At 32.7% G+C, this 19,776-nt stretch overlaps 2 long non-coding RNA genes across 10 annotated transcripts in view; one reads left to right on the top strand and one right to left on the bottom strand.

Moving 5' to 3' along the window:
* LOC118200087 (uncharacterized) overlaps nucleotides 1-19,776 on the bottom strand; it is a 730,533-nt gene that overhangs the window by 229,181 nt on the left and 481,576 nt on the right. The window lies entirely within an intron of this gene.
* LOC146999491 (uncharacterized) lies at nucleotides 14,237-18,588 on the top strand. The gene is made up of 2 exons (XR_015039743.1): nucleotides 14,237-14,545; nucleotides 18,428-18,588. It is a non-coding gene; the product is annotated as an uncharacterized LOC146999491 (long non-coding RNA).

Here is a 19,776-nt window from a genome sequence, read left to right as displayed (position 1 = left end):
GGACACGTGCACTCAGAACTTGTACTCATGCCCCGATAGCCGAATGTGGCCGAACTCATGGTCTCAGTTTTCCAATCATAGTTTTGTACGATATATTGATGCATGCACTTTGCTTTATTATTAATTATTACTTAATTCATATTGTTAGGGATTTCATAGTTATTTATTTATTTAGTTTTTCTATTTAGAATTGTAATTAGATTTGCTTCATGTTGCCTTAGCAACGCAGACGATTTTCGAAAAGACAGCTGCGTTGAAAGGTTAAAACTAGAACAGCGCGTGCATTTAATACCTAATAAATAAATATCTCGTAATTGCTGTTGCCATCCACAAAAATCCAGATATTTATAGATGTTTCCAGTATATTCGAGAAATTAATTATAAAGCTTATAAAAGCCGAGAACAAACAACTCATCTCAGTAGTAGCTGTAGTTCTAGCGAACTGTTTGTTTACTTAATGCTGTGATTGATTTGTAGCGATTTCGCTGTGAGATAGAATTAGTTTCTCTGTTTTGAATTGACTTTTGTTGCTAAACGTTTGACATTTTGTGATATTGTTAGAATATTTTTGAAGAAATATTGCAGCATTTTGATTTATCTCTTGTGGAAAGAATAAATTTTTATTAACTTTTTAACGTTAACCGTGTTTATCCAGCCCTTTGTATTCAGTATGTCTATATCAAAACCAAGTGGTAGTAAAATTAAACGCAAAATTGCTGACGAACATAGAATATTCCAAGTAAAATGGGAATTAGAATATTTTTGCTGTGAAATAAAAGATAAAATAATCTGCTTGATATGTAATAATACTATTAATGTACCAAAGTTATATAATATTAAACGTCATAACGAACAACACAAATCGAAATATAACAATTACGAAGGATTAATGAGAGAAGAAAAGTTGAAAGAGCTCAAGTTAGGAGTGAAAAAGCAGTTTAGTAAAGTATTGCAAGAAAGTGAAGCGGCGGTACATGCAAGCTACGTCTTGTCCGAGTTGATAGCTAAACATTCGAAGCCTTTTACTGACGGTGATTTCATCAAAGAATGCCTAATGAAAGCTGGAGAAATTGTTTGTCCTGGAAATGTGAAGGCTTTTCAATCAATTTCATTGTCTCGAAATACAGTTGCAGAAAGAGTTACTGATTTAGCCGCGAATTTAAGTGATCAGATCAAAGCAAAATCATCTAGTTTCGAAATTTTCTCCATTGCCTGTGACGAGAGCACGGACATTAGTGGCAAAGCTCAATTAGCAGTGTTTATTCGTTCTTGTGACAAGAATTTTAACATTTTTGAGGAATTACTGTAACTAATACCGATGCCTGGTACTACCACAGGAGAAGATATATTTACTTGTGTTTTTGGACTTCTGCAGAAATACAATCTACCTTTGGCAAAATTAAATTCTGTAGCTACAAATGGCGCTCCATCAATGACCGGGAAAAACAAGGGCTTCGTAGCATTACTAAGAAAACAACTTAGTGAAATTCACGGTTCAAACATTCATCATATGCACTGTATTATACATCAAGAAGTTCTATGCACGAAAGTAATAAATATGGAGAATGTTTTGTCATATATAAAAAAAGTTATAAATTTTATAAGATCTCGAGGTTTAAATCAGCGTCAATTCACTGCTTTCTTAAGTGAGTTAGATAGTGAATATTCGGGTTTGTCCTACTATACCGAGGTACGTTGGTTATCTTGCTCCAAGATTCTCAAACAATTCTGGGATTTGAAAGAAGAAATATGTCAGTTTTTAAAAACGAAAAATCAAGACGTAAGTTTGTTTTACGATCCAATATGGATACAATATTTATCTTTCTTGGTTGATATAACCAAACACTTAACCGATTTAAATTTATCGTTGCAAGGAAAAGATCATATCATTACGAACATGTTTGACATAATTAAAGCAATCAAATGTCAACTAGTTGTTTGGGGATAAACAACTTAAAAATGAAGATTTGACGCACTTCCCGACGTGCAGCATGAACAAATCAAGTTTAGATGATACTTGTTCGTATCAAAAATACGCAGAAAAAATTGCAAATTTAACAACTGAATTTGAAACGAGGTTTAATGACTTCCATCGAAGACAAATGTTTTTTTTGTTTTCTTCGATTTTCTCAATAAGTATTAACTCAGTATCCAGCCATATGCAAATGGAGGTGATCGAGATTCAATGCAACTCAAATTTGAAAGCAAAATTCATTGAAGTAGGCGTGCCAGAATTTTACAAATATTAACAGCCAGGTTTGAAAATACTCGAAAATTCGCATATGAAATTATTTCCATGTTTGGTAGCACTTATCGGTGCGAGCAGTTATTTTCAGTTATAAAAGGTAATAAGTCTCCTATTAGAAACCGTATTAATGTTGCTCACCTTGGGTCAGCGATGAATGTTATCACTACAAACAAAATTTCTCCCGAAATAGGAAAGATAATAGCAGAGAAAAGATGTCAAGTATCAGGACATAAACATTAAATTTTTCTTGTTCTTTTCTATATAAATATATATATATGTTTATTATTGTATTATTCGAAATAAATCTACGTTTCTATGAATATTGATTTTTTTTTTTTTTTTTTTTTTTTTTCGGCCCGCCTAAAGTTAAACCTTGTTTGTTTGGCCCAAGTGTACCTATGAGTTTGACATCCCTGATCTACAGGATAAAAGAGTATTTTATCGGGGAATTTTAAAACAAACCTTCTTTATAAACATAACAATAAGTATAAACATTAATCATATAATTAACTACGGGGGACCGAGAATTTTCCTTTTAGAAGTTTATGCAATAATACTTCTTATTTCCTAAAATATAAATAAATAATTTTTAAAAAAAATCTAAAATGTCTCAGATTTTAAATTACGTCCAAAGGGGCGTTTTTTTAACATTTTGTGCGTTAAATTTATTTATTAAATATCATGTTCTTAGCACTTAAACCATCAAATTCAGTTCAACAGCAATATCGTTAAACAGTTTTAAAATGAGGATATCTTTAGAATTTCCGATACAGAGACTCACGCGCTGGAGATAAATTTTTTTTTCTGTACAACATTGCCATTACTCGCTTTGAAATCCTTGAGTTTTTAATCAAAAATTTCTTAAAGTTTTACAAAATAGGAAATCGATCATAAAACAAATTCCAAACTTCAAATTTGGTCTTCCACATGCCCATATTCGTAGGAGCATTATGTCATTCGAAATTCGATGGCTCTATGTACCGTTGTTTTATCATAATGCGAGAAATATACATATATTTATGCAGATTTTTTATTATTTAATTTCTTTATATATAACACAGTGCGATAATACTTTGTGGCAACAGTTTGAAAAGTGATTCGCCGTTTGTAGTGAATCGACACAAAATCGCAAAACGAAAACAATAGTTCTTCAGGGACAAAACCCCTTTGGATTAAAAATTCATAAACAAAAAGAGATTAAACATGAGGAAGAATCACAAATGACTGAAACATGGTAAGCGAATAAAAGATAGATTCCATATTTAATTGTATGTTGTTGCATTATACTGAGAGATCTCATCATGTCTGCTTATGAGAATTTATTCTTTTTACTTCTTTATACGAAATAAAGGAAGTGTTCTAATCGCGAAAAATGTAGGGTATCATATTTAAAGGAAAATATCTATTTTGACAGCTTTGGAATGAGAAGGGGTTCTATTTGTAACGTCAGTACTTACATACATATGTATCTCGCAAAACTTAACAGCGATTGGCCGTATAATGTTGAAACTTTGTAAAATTTTGTATATAAGAATGCTATAACAATTAGTTGTGCACTTTCTTTTTTGTTGCAGTCGGCAGCGCCAGACGCACATTTATTTATTTATTTATATGTAGAATTATCGACAATTTAAAAGTATGAGGTTTGCTAGTTTAACGTGGCATCTATTTGTTTACATTTGAAACTCTAAGTAGTATAGTGAACTAAGTTAGATGGTGCACTAACTTCAATGTCGTTTCACTCATTTATAAGGTATTTCTCCCACTTTCCTAGCGTGCCTTCGTGGTGTAACGGTAGCATGCTGGGCCGGTATTCCAGAGGTCTGTGGTTCGATTCCCGGCGAAGACGGTTGCATATTTTTCATATTTTCTGTTTCCAATTAATGTAATGACTCTACAAGTGGCGCCCGAACTAAAAGAGTTGTGGATGATGATTCTCCGCACTCAGGATTTGGCGGCTAGGTCCCCTAAAACTCTAGTGGCCCTTTAAAAAGGGGAGTATATAAGGTATTTCTCCCAATTTCCTAGCGTGCCTTCGTGGTGTAACGGTAGCACGCTGGACCGGTATTCCAGAGGTTCTGCTTCCAGTTAGCTTAATGACTCTGCACAGTCAGACCAAAAGATAACTTTAAAATTTTATTCACCAAAAATTTCATTTTTCTGCACGGTGGCTGAATTGCTTCCTTCTGAGAAAAACTTTAATTTTAACTTTTTGTTCCACATCAATTTGAAACACGCAGATTAGATTTTACATCTTTTTATCTGCAACATCAACTCAAATTTTAAAAATATATGTTTAATCTAGTGCACTAAGAAATTTTTATATTAAAATCCTTTCCTGCTTAGTAGCTCAAATTTTGTTCATCATTTGCTTGTGAATTTAATACTCTTCTGAAAAATAACATTTATTTACAGATATATTTTAAATATGTATTAATATTATTTCTAATTGCAAGAAATGTGGGCAAATATTCTTAAAATTAGAAAGAGCATCTGCTAAAAGGACACTTAATACATCATCAGGGCTTAGTAATATGGTGAAAAACATTAGCGAAGTTATTATTGCATATTGTGCATGTATTTATTCAAATGTACGAAAGAACAATTCACTTAATATTTCAATCTAAATTATTCCATTCCATAAGCCATTTAACGTCGTTCACTTCCAATGAAATGAATACGAGTTGTCGAGTAGTTAGGACCCTTTAATGCTGGTAGTTTGTCTCGAATTGAAACCAAGGGAAACAGACTGGCTGCATAGTTCGTTTTTAGAGATTACCTTTTGTGTGTAAAATGAAAAAGAGCCAGTTTCCTTAAGAAGGTCATCCACAAAGGCAGCTTCTCCTCGTGTACTTTGCCATATTCAAATAACAAGTTAAGTGAATATGGGTTTTAAAAATAGTATCGTTAATTACTGGGCATTTATTAATTAACAGACATAATATCATTTTTGTTCTTTTTTTAAAATTTATTCGAAATTGATCATAAGAAACAGCTAAATTTTAACCTAATCTGAAGCTCTGTGTATACATGCTAATAAAAAAGGATTATGAATTCTTATCTTCCAGTTGCTAAAATGTACAGAAACAAATGAGAATCAAAGAGTTTGAAAAGTCTACATATTAACTTTTATCTGAGAGAATTATGGAGTCTTTTGGTAAATTATTGAAGAACCCTTTACTTGCTAGATAATTATTAAAGGATTATTGAATACTTTAGTTAGTCAATTAAATCCCGGCATCTATAGTAGACAGACAAATAACAGGCAATCGGGTCAACAAAATATTAATCCTAAAATGTGCACTATAGTGATTTATTAACTCCATAGTGTTTTTTAAAATAGACAGATAATGTTATTTTCTTATATGTAAGCTATAGATAAAAACTAATTAGTTAATTATTAAAGTATGATTGAATACTGTAATTAGTGAATAAAGTTTCGATATCGAAAATAGATAATCAGTCGACAGGCAATCATGTTGAAGCGAATATTAACCCTAAAGTGACTGCAAAAGTTTTGAATCCAGGAATTGATAGATATATTGGCAGTCAGCTACTCTATAATAAAAAGAATCACATCATACATATATATCTGATAATAAACTTCGGGATTTTGCTCACCCTCTTATGCTAAAATTAAGGAGATTTTAAATTTTAATTTTTCTGAAAACTATAGCTATCAAAAGACAAAACTTTTACTGTCTTTACTAAAACACAAAGGAGCTGACAATTCGGAAAAAAATTCATTATTTTAGAACTATTCTTATTCCCTATTCCCTTCCTGTAAGACATTTATAATTGCCATTTTCACCACAACACAAGCATTTTCATGTTCTAATATTAAAAGAGCAATCATTTTAGCCAAACAGAAATAAATTATTCTTAGCATCTTATACAAATTCTGAGTGTGACATATATGGTATTAAAAGAAACAATGTTAGAAAACACTTGTATTTTTAATAGTTTTTCTAAGAAAGGTAGATAAACCTCTGTTTTACTGTGTAATTGAAGTAAAATCAATGATTTCCCTGTAAGCAGAATCAGTTTTGCTGTAAAGAAAGGATTTCAACCCCTACATTTCCTTTCCATTTTCTCACATGCCACACAGCTGACCTTACACTGCATCTTAAAACAGTTCTCACGTTGATCCCACTAATTTAATCATTGACTGACATCAGCGCTCTCTTTTCATATTTGCAACAATCGATGGCAACATCAAAAGAATAAGTGGAAAAAAAATCTAGTATTCTTCGCCACGATTGAATATTTTAAAAGCGGCAAGTGGCAACCGATCGAGCTGACAACGGAAAGCACTCACTGGTATCATCAGTTTTCATAAAAGAACTTGATTACCAGAACACTTTAATTGGAGCTTTGAGAGAGAGAGAGAGAAAGCGAGAAAGAAAAAATAATGTCCATGCTCACGTGATTTATTTTTTCATTACGGTTGTGCGGAGCCCGACGGTAGGGACGAAGCTAAAAAAGGTAATAAAAAGTGTTCCCGCTTTCATTAATTTAGCTTACATTAGTGGAAGACGACGTAAAAATGCATTTGGCGTCACGGGTCTCTTCTTTTTTTTCCGCTATTATTCGTGACAGTCGCTTCATATTAATTTCCAGCATCCTTACTTTTAAAATTAATATAAATGCCTCACGTGTGAGATTTGTAATTGAAATGAAAATGCTAAAAGAAGAAAATGCTCTGTCAGGAAGTAGGCCGAAGACAGATGCCTCGACCTCATAACGAGAAGATTGTGGTTTTTACGATTAATGTAAATATACTCACCAATTTGTCTAAAACAATTATTTCATTGTGGGTGTTGTTTTATTTTTCTAGCTCAAAGGCTGCAAATGGTTCAATTTCTTTTTCTCTAGAATTTAATTTGAATGTGTCTCTATGACTAACTTTTTGTAAGCAAAATCATGATAAACGTTTTGCGGCCATCTTCTTGAAAGGGACCAGTATTTCCGAGAACAGATATAAACACCGGTATTAAACGCCCTCCCCCCATTCTTAGAAGACCGTCTTTAAATATTTTAAAAATCGTCTTAAAATTGTTAAAAATGTGGTTGGTCCCCTTAGAAGGAATATAGAAATGAGTCTTCAGCACGCGACCAAATGTTGTTGTTCTATTAGTGTACCTGAACGCATAAATTGTGTTTGAATATAGTTGGTGCTGGCCCTGTAAAGCATTTGGTGCTAGCCGTGCTAGAGGAATTTGGTGCTAAAAAATTTTAGAGATATCGAAACAGTAGGTACTAGCATCGATCCTTGAAGTCACTCACTTGTTAAACACGTTACATAGCTCCTTGAAATTTTTCATTAAAAAAAGAACTGAAATGCAACAATTTTACTTACCCTTTTGCAAAAGACAATCATTAGGAGTCTCTCCAGACATTTCTGCAGCTCCATTTCGCTACTTAGTTTCATCAAAATGGCTACCTGGCCGATATGCAAATACCTACCCTAATGAACTGGTTGTAGTTGTAATTTGTAGTAAGATAAAATACTATCCAAGATGAAGAATTTTATGAATTCCGTTGTACTCTTCATTTAATGAACGTGACTTCCGAATTACATAAACATGAAGCATTGCCATGTAATTTCATAGTCTTGCGACATCAATATTCATTTAGATGATGATTCACTAATCAATTAACGTCCATCGTCTTTCCGTAATGTAACTGATTTCACGATGTCTTAATCGTTCACATTTGTTGATGGCTGTCATTTTTCAGCTCATTCAACATAATCCACTGAGTTTGCCTTCCTTAAAATAATTCCACCGATTGAATACTGCCAAACTTACATACCTTTCTTCGTGAAATGTCTGTTTGGTTTTCTGAGACGTTTCCTAAACACTTTTAAGTAATCTAACAGAAAATTCTACAGCAACCACTTCTCTGGCAACTGCAGCACTCAAAAGATAACTGCACGTAGTGTAACTCCCATTCACAAAGCATAACAAATTATTTTCTGAACGGTTCGGCGTTGGAATCGCGACGAACTGGCTAGCTATGTGAGCATTTCTGTGGCTTTTCTTATGGACAAAGTTGCATAACGAGCTAGTTTCACCTTAGAAACTTCTCCGCGAAAGCATACCTCTTCTTAGGTAGATAGCTCTCAATTGCTTTGCCATATTAAAATAAACCAAACGATCCCGGGCAATAATCAGAAGATAGTTTTCACAAAATAGGAGCAGGGTTGCCTGTCCACAAACTTTTGGAACTTAATCCCTACTTAATTTGCATATTGTAAGAAATTAAATGCATTCCTCCCACGTGCTCTTGTGTGAGATGATTAGCAGAGTAATCTTGCACACCGTTAATGTAGGGTTTGTGCACCTTTTAATTTTAAGCTTTTACTGGTCCTGAATTCCTTTTGAATCTGGGTTTGAACGAAAAATGTTTGTCACTTCATTACCAACTTAGATTGGTGGATTAAGGATCATCTCCTTTTTTATGCCAGGTCTTAAGAAATATAAAGAATGTAAATTCTTCTTAATGTGGTTCTGTAGCGCTATGGTTTGTATATCAGTACAGTGCATCGAAATGTCATGCTTTCAGTTCCAAGGAAAAACAAATTTGTTTTCAAACATCTATTACCACGTAATATACTTTTTCTTTCGGTATAATGTGTTCTCCTCATTTTAAGGCAGTAGGTGATTCAAAAATTTAATCTACGGTATACGTGTATCTACGTTGTATTAAAATTGAAGTCAATCACAACGAAAGAAAAATAAAAAATGTACATGGAACAATATACACTGGTGTGCAAAAATTAAGGACGAGACGGTTTTTTCAATATAAGTTTGTACAAAAGCTTTCCAAATCAACACATTTAATACCGTAAGATCCCCAATACGTAAGGACATGAGTAATGTAAGCAACACTTACTAAAAGAGAAATCATAGGGATAAAAAGAAGCTTTATTGAAAAAGTAGCATGGAGCGCAATGCGACTGAAGGCCGAAACATCCCTGTGATGGGTGTCCAGCAAGAAACATCCGGTCTTTAATAGGGGATATGATCTCCCCTGACTGCTAGGCAGGTTTCACAGCGTCTGCCCATACTGAGAATGAGGGTGTCAATGAGTTGTTGAGGCATTGCTGCCCATTCGTCTTGCAGCGCCAATCGAAGCTTCGGAATCGTTACTGGTGGTAAGGTACGAGCTGCCAAGCGTCTGTCTAGAAAATCCCATACATGTTCGATGGGATTGAGATCCGGAGATCGTGCCGGCCAATCCATACGTTCAATATCCTCACTCTCTAAGAGCTGTTCGGCAGCTACTGTGCGATGACATGGTGCATTGTCGTCCATGAAAAGGAACTGCGGACTCATAGCGCCTCTAAAAAGACGCACATTGGAACAAGAATCTCGTTACAATAACGGGTCCCGTTGACTGAATCTGCGTCGAAGATGTGAAGGTCTGCACAACTACCAAGCATGATGCCTCCCCAAACGAGAACACCGCCACCTCCATACCTGTCCCTTTCAATGATGTTCGAGGGATGATTGCGGCTTCCCCACTCTCTCCAGATGAGTATGCGATGAGAATCGCTACTCAGACTGAATCTGCTCTCATCTATAAAGAGTACTCGTCCCCATTCATTGTCTCTCCAATTCCGGTGTTCCACAGAGAACGCCTTCTCCGATGGGCAGGCGTTAGAGGTACACACCGTACAGGGTGTCGTGCAAACAGACCACCACCGTGCAGTCTTCTGGCCACGGTAAAACGCAATATCGGTCGTCCAGTGGCCTGTGCCGTGTGTCTAGCGATTTCTCCCGCTGTCTGCCGCCTGTTTCTTCTGGCCTGTAAGGCAATATACCGGTCATCTGCGGGTGTGGTTCCTCGCGGACGACCACTACTAAACCTCCGGATAGCTGTTCCTGTAGTTTGAAATTGTCTCCAAAGTCGTGAATCGATGCTGTGAGCAATTCCGAACTCTGCAGCCACACTTGTCACACTGCGGCCTTCCTCCAAATTCCCAATGATTCGACCTCGGGTAAAAGCATCCAGATGTCGTCTAACAGATTGATTATTCGCCATTTCTCGCTGAGGCAGCAACTTGGTGTGATTTTAACTGCTATACGGCGTGCAATCTCTTTGCCAGAAATACTGATCTTACACCGACAACATGCTTTATACTACTCAGACACTCCCCCATTACGTCTACCTGCATATCTGCGCATGTGCTACCGTACATCACCTTACTTAATCTCCTGATTTGTCTTTCTGTCCGCTCTGCCTCTTCGTTCAGCTGATATGCTAATATTTCGACTTCGTCCTGAATTTTTGCACACCAGTGTATATTACTCGTATGTACTTAATAGTGAATGTCGAAGCTTATTATCTATGGGTTTTTAAATGCGTATTTAAATTTATTTACTAAAAATAGTAACTAAATTTAACTTGAAAGTCTGCGTCAAATAGTATCACCTAAACTACCTTTGTTGATCAGTTCTTTCTTCTCCTGTAGTTGCGTAACCGTTTAACACATCAAATGAAAACAAATATCAAAGGAGCTTTAGACTAGGTAGAATTAATCGGGTTATAAATTTTAAACAGAAACATTCAATAGCTCGCTAAGTAATTGTGTTGCTCATTAAATAATTGTCAGAAATGGCCAGACCCATCGGTCATTTAACCTTCTCTATGCCGAAAACAATGCCAAAGGGGGCAACAATATTATACCCGTAAGAAGGAGGATAGATAACTATATATGCTTTCTCCATGATTCGAGCGCCTTCCCAGCAATATGGCAGGACAAGACAGAAACAAGTGTTTAGGGCGCCCTCACGACACCATAGACAAGATTAGTATAGCCCTAACAACCTACCTATCTAGAGCAATTCCTACTTCAGGAGTTTATTGAAATTTTAAAAATGTGGGCGAAAAAGAAAGAGAAAGAACCGAATTGAGTGAAATTATTGAACAAAAACAAACAAACAAATATTGGATTGAATTCGAAGCATTTTCAAGTTAGCGCATGCGTTAAAATGCATGGCTGGAAGACATTACTATTAGATGTAAATAAGCGCATTTATACACTTTTAGCAATTTCTCAATTACTTCCGCATAGCTCATATATTTTCAATACATATACAGCCCCTGTACTATATAATGTTTAAAATGAGTGTGTCCAATAGGCATGAAATTAGAAAAGACAAGTAGAGGAAAAGTACACACCAACGTTATTATTATGCGTATTTCAAACTGTTCTACCTAAATGACATGTGGAAGAAGAATAAATTGCTTGAAGGTATGTGACAGAATATCTTAATGTTAGGTTGGTATGACAATATATGTTTTGGAAGGTCATTACGTGGAGCTTGTAATGGCAGTCATACAAATGGCAGTTAACATCTACAGAAGATAACTGTGTTATAATTTATAATACGCCGTAACGCTGGATAACATACGTTGTTAGAAAAATGGTGTAAATTATATCTACTTTAAGGGTAGATAATCTATCATATATTCATTAAAGAGTAACGAATGGCTTCTCTCTGAGAGATAATGTTTTTGTCCTAAATTTTTATGAATGAATGTAAATGACTATAATATTTTTAAAGTAATTCGAAATTTAATAATTAATTTTCATTTCTAACTCTTTTTTTAATTGGAATACACAATCTAACGTCAAAATATAGCTTTGATATGAGCAAAGCATATAGCATTTAACAATTATGTAAAGTTAAGATGTAATAATAATCAAGAAAAACCATTTAAAGAAAGAGAATCGATTAGGATCGTTTAAATTAAGGCAAACCACTAGATTGCTACTTGCTTAAGGGTTTGGTTTAATTCATTACGAAAAGCACAGGAGAGCTATCTCCCTAACAGGAGGTCTGCCTTCGTGGAGAACATTATAAGGGAAACTGGCTTGTATACACGTTGCACATGGAGAAAGCCACAAAAAAGCCCACTCAGCCAGCCCGTTCGCCGAGATTCGAACCCCGGACCAAACAACCAGTGTTTAGCGCTCGTGGACCACTTGCTTAAAGGAACGGATGCAATCGTGGCGGAATTATTTTCAACGAAAAATGACTTGTATTTAACATTACACTTGGGAAATATCACGAAAATTCCATGCAACAAGCCCATTGGTCGGAATACGAACCTGGGTCGAATTACCAAAGCCTTCGCTTTTACCTCTTGGCTTTAGTGGTTTAAGTGAAGATGAGCTACTTGCAGCTTGATTAGATAAAAGTTCTTCAGTTGTTGTTAGCTATTGTTTGTATTAATCCTGAGGAATTTTTTGATAGCCTTTTACACAGAGCCTGTTCAGAGTCAGGAGTAAATTTCCAAAAGCCTTTTACACAGAGCCTGTTAAGAGTCAGGAGTAAATTTCCAAAGAACTATTAGTTTTCAGGCCACTCGTCGTAAGCTAGTCATGTGTAATTAATTGTTAAAAAGTAGTTTGAATGCAGATGGCTATTAATTATACTTTCTTGTATGACAACATATTGTAATTTCGGTCCAGTATCGCTGCTGGTATCTGTCCATTTGGAAAAATCACTGACTGAAAATCATACTGTAATGTTATTTATAAGACCAATCAAACCTTTGTACTTTCAAAAGCAGACATGGTATGATGTTCAACAGAAAAGCGTCATTTTGAAACTGATGTAACCAAGACTAATACAACGTTACAGTATTATAAAGGAAGTTTTAAACTTGAAAGCGAATAAGAAAAATAATTATTCAAAAAAAGTTATGTAACGTATAACTTATGTTTGTTGTTTCGGAAACATCAACCATTAAATACCACTACCAAAAGAGAGAGGTTTTTTTTTTTTAATCCAACTAACTGCGTTACAATATCTGAATGTATTCTACAGTTCCTTTAGATTTAATTTCACATTTTTAAAATTAAATTTGATCAGGTAAAAAGGGAAAATACGAAAAGAATGAAATGAAGATGAAACCTCCCCTTTATACTCACGTGACAAAGCAATACATTCTAGGATTTCTAAAACCATAACAGTCTAGTCAGTGAGTTTTAAAGTAGTGAAATTAGAGATGTTGATAAAATAAAGGCGCATTTTCGTTCTATGTATATGTGCGTGTGTGATTATGGCAAAACCTCGAGGGCTATCTGCTTAAGGGGAGGAATGCCTTCGTGCAGGGCTTTCTAAGGGAAACTGGCTCATATACACGTTACACATGGGGAAAACCACGAAAACGCTCAAGCAGCCAACCCGTTCGCGGGATTCGAACCCCGAACCGAACTACCAGTGTTCAGCGACTTTACCGCTCGGCCGCTGGTGGGCTCCATTCTATGTATAATAATATAATTTAGATCATACTCCTCACATACGAATCTAAACATACATACTTGCCAAAATTTTACAGAACTTTGTTCGTTTGCAGGAGATCTCCCAAACGTATGTTTCAAAATTCAGCTGAAGAACAAAAATATCGCAATTTGTTCTTTGGAACGTCTAATTTAACCAAAATAGCTTGTACGAAAATAGCGACTTCGCTTATTAAAACTTACAGTTTTCGATTTGGATACCTGCAGAATTGTTATGCGTATGGTTGCCACAGTTTGGCGAGCCTTAAAAATTTGGTGACTGCACTGTAAAAAAAAAGTTCGCTCTTTACAGGCAAAAGTTTGGTAAAGTTACAGAAATCAAAAAGTTACAGAAGAATTTCCTGTAATGGTAACAGGTTGAAAACAAACTGTAGCGGTAACAGCAGATTTGCTTGTAAGATTACAGATAATGTTTCAGTAGCCGCGCGGAAGAATCACGTGACTGACTGGAAATTAGCCAATCAGGAGAAAAGTGTTTGAAAGCTAGTTGCAGAAAAAAACATGGCTGAATGCATGTTGGTTGTATAGCGCAGGTAAGTAAGAAAATGTTTACAATTACTACTTGAAATATTTTTTGTTCATTTTATGCAGATTATTCTCATGCACTTTGCACTGTTATATGTAGTGAGTAAGTATTTAAACGTTTAAGCATTGCGATTAATTAATATCAGTGTTCGTAATGTCTAATGAGTTGAAAGAGTGCAAAATATTTATTCCAAATGCAGATCTAATAGTAGTATTTTGTCATTGTGCATCCGATAAATTACGCCTTCAACTGCCCTTATTATTATTTAAAACTAATTATTCCAAAATTTAATCACTGTTTGTGGTATATAATTGAAATGGTAATGTGGTTGTTGAAAACAAAACTAATCATTTTAGCGTTCTTTTCCAATCGTCTGACCAAAGAACGTTTGACATCTTTTTCCCGGCAGGCCTTGCGAGAAACGTTTATATAAACATTTAGAATTCTGAATGTAATGTATATATTTTTTTGCTTACTAGGTTTAGTTTATTCTTTTTCTAGGATTATCTAATTAGTTATACCTGGTTTATAATTCAGTCTAATATGTTTATGTACGAGTGTGTTATGAAGTAAAATTACAAAAACTTGAACAACGCGGTCGAGAATCTCGTTTATTCCTTTAGTGTAATAATATTTTTTTCAGTGGTATTAATTTCTTACGAAAATATTATAATTCCAAAATGATTGATTAAAAATATGCCGTATCATACTTTTCGTAATGTTTTGTTTTACTAACTAGATGCAACTTAATTATTCCATATATTTTAATATACCAATATCAACAGGGGAAAAATGGAAATGACCTAAAATATTTTTCTAACAATTCGTTAAACTAATTATAAAACAAAACTAAAATTTTGTTCATTATTTCCAAAAATATCATTTCATTAATATTTTATAAATGACAACATATATTATATTGTATATATAACTACCATTGCATACTTATAAGTTTTTAAACATTTAATGTAGAATTTATGTTGATTTTATTTTGCCCAGTTTTAATACAGTTTTGAAGTATGATAGTCTTGTTACTAGGATAGCATGAATCTGCTAATACAAGTTTAATACATTTCTTGACAAATGTTTCTCTTATTCATGTAATATAATATATAAATCATAAAATAAGTTTTCTTAAAAATAAATTATTATTGTTTATTGGAATTTAAAACAATTCTGTATCTGTATGTTGTATTAAAAATAAAATAATAATGAATTTTTAATGAAGCATTGATTTTAGCATTAACAATATATATATATATATATACACATGAATAAATGGAAATGCAAGCTACTTTTCCTTACAAAACCGCCTATGAATATATACTTTCCTTTAGGCTGATAGCCTTTGCATGCTTTGCCATATTCTATCAATTCAAATGATGCAAATATGCAGAAAATTTTACTTTCTTTGAAAGTTAATACCGGAAATAAAATTCAGTGCATTTGTAAACTACATTAGTTCTCTTATAGCTTGGCATTTAATTGCCCAATGATTTACTAGTCCAAACTAAGGCAGAATTCAGATATCGTTCAAATAAAAGAAAATTAATAAGGTCTGATTTTTAGACCTATATATGAAGATTTATTTTTTTTAAATATTATTTTAAGTCAACCAAATTAATTTCAAATTTAAGTAAGTATTCATGCCTTTCAGTAGCATTATTTTTGATATCTTAAATTAAATAACTGAATGCAATATTTCTTGTTAATAAAAGAAAAGCAATGTTATGAAAGACTAGCGAAGCAGATTTGCAAGTTCTAATTACGAAAGGTCCCATGCTTTAAGGGGTCATTTTTAAAAATACTTAATTAAAAAAAATATTTAAAGTAAAACTTCCAAACTTCACACATGTGGAATATTAATTCTATATATTTTATCTCATTCTTATTTTATTAATTAATTTCATAGCATTTTGTGTGACACTAGTAGTAATTATTAATTAAATTTTATGCTGTTTCTGATCTATGTTTTGATTTTGTTATTAATTACGTTAGTTTACATAAGATTTAAAATTATGTAAGGTACAAAAACCTTCTGCATCTATTAATATATGCTGAAGTGAATGAAATTATGCCAGTGAAATTTTTTAAAATCAAAAACAAATTTCTGTGGAAAATTAAAGTTATAAATTCTAAATGCAAACAAAGGAGTGAATTTGAAAGTTATCAAATAAGCCAAAGTGTTGGTCATTTTTTCAGTTTTGCAGAAGAATTTTTATACTTTGCAGAATGGGAATATGATGTTTGGTTTTGTTAGTATTAATTATTACAACTGAATTATTGCAACTTACATTGCAACATGTAATTTAGCTTAAAATTTATTTGAACTTAATTTTCTAATTTATTTTGATCATGTATATTTCATGTGTCATAAGTCTTTGAAATGAACTTAATTCTATTTATTTACACAATTTTTTTAAAGAAGAAAAAGTCACATTTGTTTTGCTTAGTTGCACACGAAGATACATGTCTATATATAGAGAGAGAAAGAGGAGTTATGTTTACTTCCAGACTATTTTCCTCCTTTTATATTATAGTATGAAAATCAAGGGGGAAATTAAGCAATCAATTTAATTTTGAAGGATGTGATTACAATAAGATCATAACCAATCAAAAACATTCATGAATGAACTACTGGTAACTATCATAGGATTATTATTTAAAAGAAACCTACATTCCAATAAGAACGCTTAGTAACATAACCATTTAAGTTATCTAATAAAAGTAATTTTCATTCCTACTTCCCTATACATTGAATTTCACTCTTAGTATTGCCCACTGCTACTCCCTAGACCTCAAAGCATTTAATGCATCTGGAACTGCAATTTGTGTCTTTTTCTACAGCATGCAAGTTATCACCGTTTAGTTTGTACTGCCACGAGCAATGATCTTCAGAATTATCGTATTGCGTTGCATATTCCACCCCACCCAGCTTTAGAACCAGATTCTGAAAATTAAAAAAATATTTACATAATTTTCCCCCTTTTAATGCATTCAGAAAATGAATATTCCAAGATTTTAAAATGGATTTATCAACATAATGATTGTTTTCGTCATACTAACAAAGGCAAACTTTTGCACACTTAAGGCCCCGTTGAATCTTTCTCTTCTAACTGTTGAATATTACGTCAGCCTAATACAAACAATGATCTATGATAGTGAAAGCAAATACCAACTGCCATTCACTGTGCAATTTTGCCATATCAGCTGAATGTTCACCCTAGCAAGCATCGAACCACAACCTTCTCTAATTATTTATGTATGATCTGAGGCCTAAGGATTTGCAAGAACAACAATGAGAATGACAGAAGTTCAAATTATAAAGAAGAAATGAGATAACTTATTAGATGTTGCAATTATGTGTATTCTTATTGAAATAGAGGTTTCTTTTAAATAAATAATATTGTGATAGTAGTAGTTTATCCATGATTACTTTTCATTTGTTATATTCCTACTGTGACTGTGTCCTTTGGAAATTAAATTATTCGTTTAATTTTCCCTCTTAATTTTCGGAAGATAAAATTAGTAAAAATAAGTGGGAATATGGCATCAAGAGCATTAGATATCCCCATTTTCTTGAAGCTGTTCACTATTATTGTTTCATCAATGATAGGCCATGCATCCAAAATCCACTAGCAAATCAGTTAGTAAGATGAAAATGACCACTATGCGGACAAAACATTTAGGGTAACTTGTTTTGTGAGCGCCTTAAGGAAGACAAACATTACCTAAATCTTTAAAACATATTCAGAATCCTGTGCTAAAAGAAAGCTAGGGGGAAAATGTTGTCCGAGTCCCAGTGATTCCTTTGGACGAATATGTAATATTGTTTTAGAAATTTAAGGTAATAAATATAATATTTTTCGAATGCTAAAACAGTTCGAGAAATTTATTCAAGTTCTGAATTCTGAATATAAGTATACTGTATATTATATATAATAACTATGGTGGCTTCATTTATGAAAATATTTGAATATTGGCTGTTTTTGTACTATGAACCTTCTCTAAGCTACGTGATTCCTGAAAATTTTGATCTTTAAATGATAGTGGGCATCCAAGCGAAGTTATGTTTACTAATTAGTTATTTTATGAGGGATGCTGATTAAATTTAAAAAGTGATTGACTGAGGTAGCTTGTCGTAATGAGACGGTTCACTGTAATCCAATTTTTTAAAGAATTTAAGCTGTTCTTAATTAATTAAGATATTATAAAGAAATATGATTAAAAGATTTATATAAGCACATGTTTAAAACATCTATTAAAATAATTTTTATAAGCTTTTTAAGAGCATGATTATGATTTTAAAAGAAATGTTTTTTTCTTTATTTAGGAGACATGGTTTACAAAGAGGAGAAAAACCATTCATTTTTTCCAAGCAGTCGAAACGAATTTTTATGAAATGTTTATTAAATTGTTATTTTTTAATTAATTCTTTTTTCAGGTTTTATGTAAAGTTTATGAATTAAGTAATAAATTATTTTTACTTCTGTATTTTAATTAGCATATTATTTGCTTCATAGTGTTTCACAATAAAATTATAAATTCAATAAACTTCTTAATTAACATGCTGTAATATAGAGAGAGCATAAAGTTTGTTTTCTGTTGTCACATGTTTATTTCACAATTTTGTATGCGAATCTCGAAATTTATAATATCTAGGAATACTTTTTTAGTATCACTTTCGAAATGGTAAATATTAAGCTTAGATTTATTACATATTATGTTTGTAAAAAATTATAGGTAAAATTAAAATGCATTAAATTTTAAGCTAAACTGAAGTATTAATTTTAGAAATAAATTTCTTAAAGGCATAATTGTATTAAGAATTTTAAGGGAAACAAGGCTTTAAAAATTAAGGTCAGTTGGCAAAGTTTTATGCTTATTCAAAAAGCATGACATTAGGTTTTTAATGAAAGACTTCTATCTGTTAATGCAAAGGAAATTATTTGAAGGTAAGTAAAAAAGTTATGCATTATTTCAAACAATAGCAGACTGTTGACAAACACTGAGTGCAGATAAGAATAAAAAAATTAGTTAGACGTTGTAATTCAAGCGTATGAACAAAATTTGAATTCCTTGTAGTAACAAAATGAAGTTCATTGCTATGTTGAATTCTTTAATTTACTGAAAATGTCATTTTTTAGAAGGAGAGAATATATTTTTGAAATATGAAGAACAGCTGTTCTGAGTTCTTCATAGAAATATTTCACAAAATGTCTTTTACTGTAATAATATGATCATATCAACATGCAACACGTTTACTCATATAAGTTAAATCTAAAGCAACATGTGTCTATTTTAGCTAAAATTACTAAAAAGAAAATTCTAGAACATATCTTATTAACTGACACTAAAACATGCAAGTAAAACATACTATATTTTTCAGTTATTTTACAGGGCAAATATAAGGAGTAGTATATCAATTTGAACTTTTAAATTAATCAAAATTATAATATGAAAGGCCTTTCAATAATATCAGACATAAGTTTCTCTTCATAAAACAAAAATACTCTGCAACAGACTAATGTTACTTTTTGGAAAAAGAACATTGCTGTTGAAAGCACATCTTTTAAATTAATGCTATTCTGAGGTCAAATTGACTAATTTAAAAAGCCAAACTATTATGCTTCACTTGCATATATCTGTATAATGATATACACATGCAGATATTGTTTTACT

This window comes from Stegodyphus dumicola, chromosome 1, assembly GCF_044657685.1.
Source record: "Stegodyphus dumicola isolate Sdum_Otavi_A_Nest chromosome 1, ASM4465768v1".
In the NCBI taxonomy this organism is placed as follows: domain Eukaryota; kingdom Metazoa; phylum Arthropoda; class Arachnida; order Araneae; family Eresidae; genus Stegodyphus; species Stegodyphus dumicola.
Note: the sequence above shows the minus strand (reverse complement) of the source record. Positions and strands in the feature narration are given on the sequence as shown.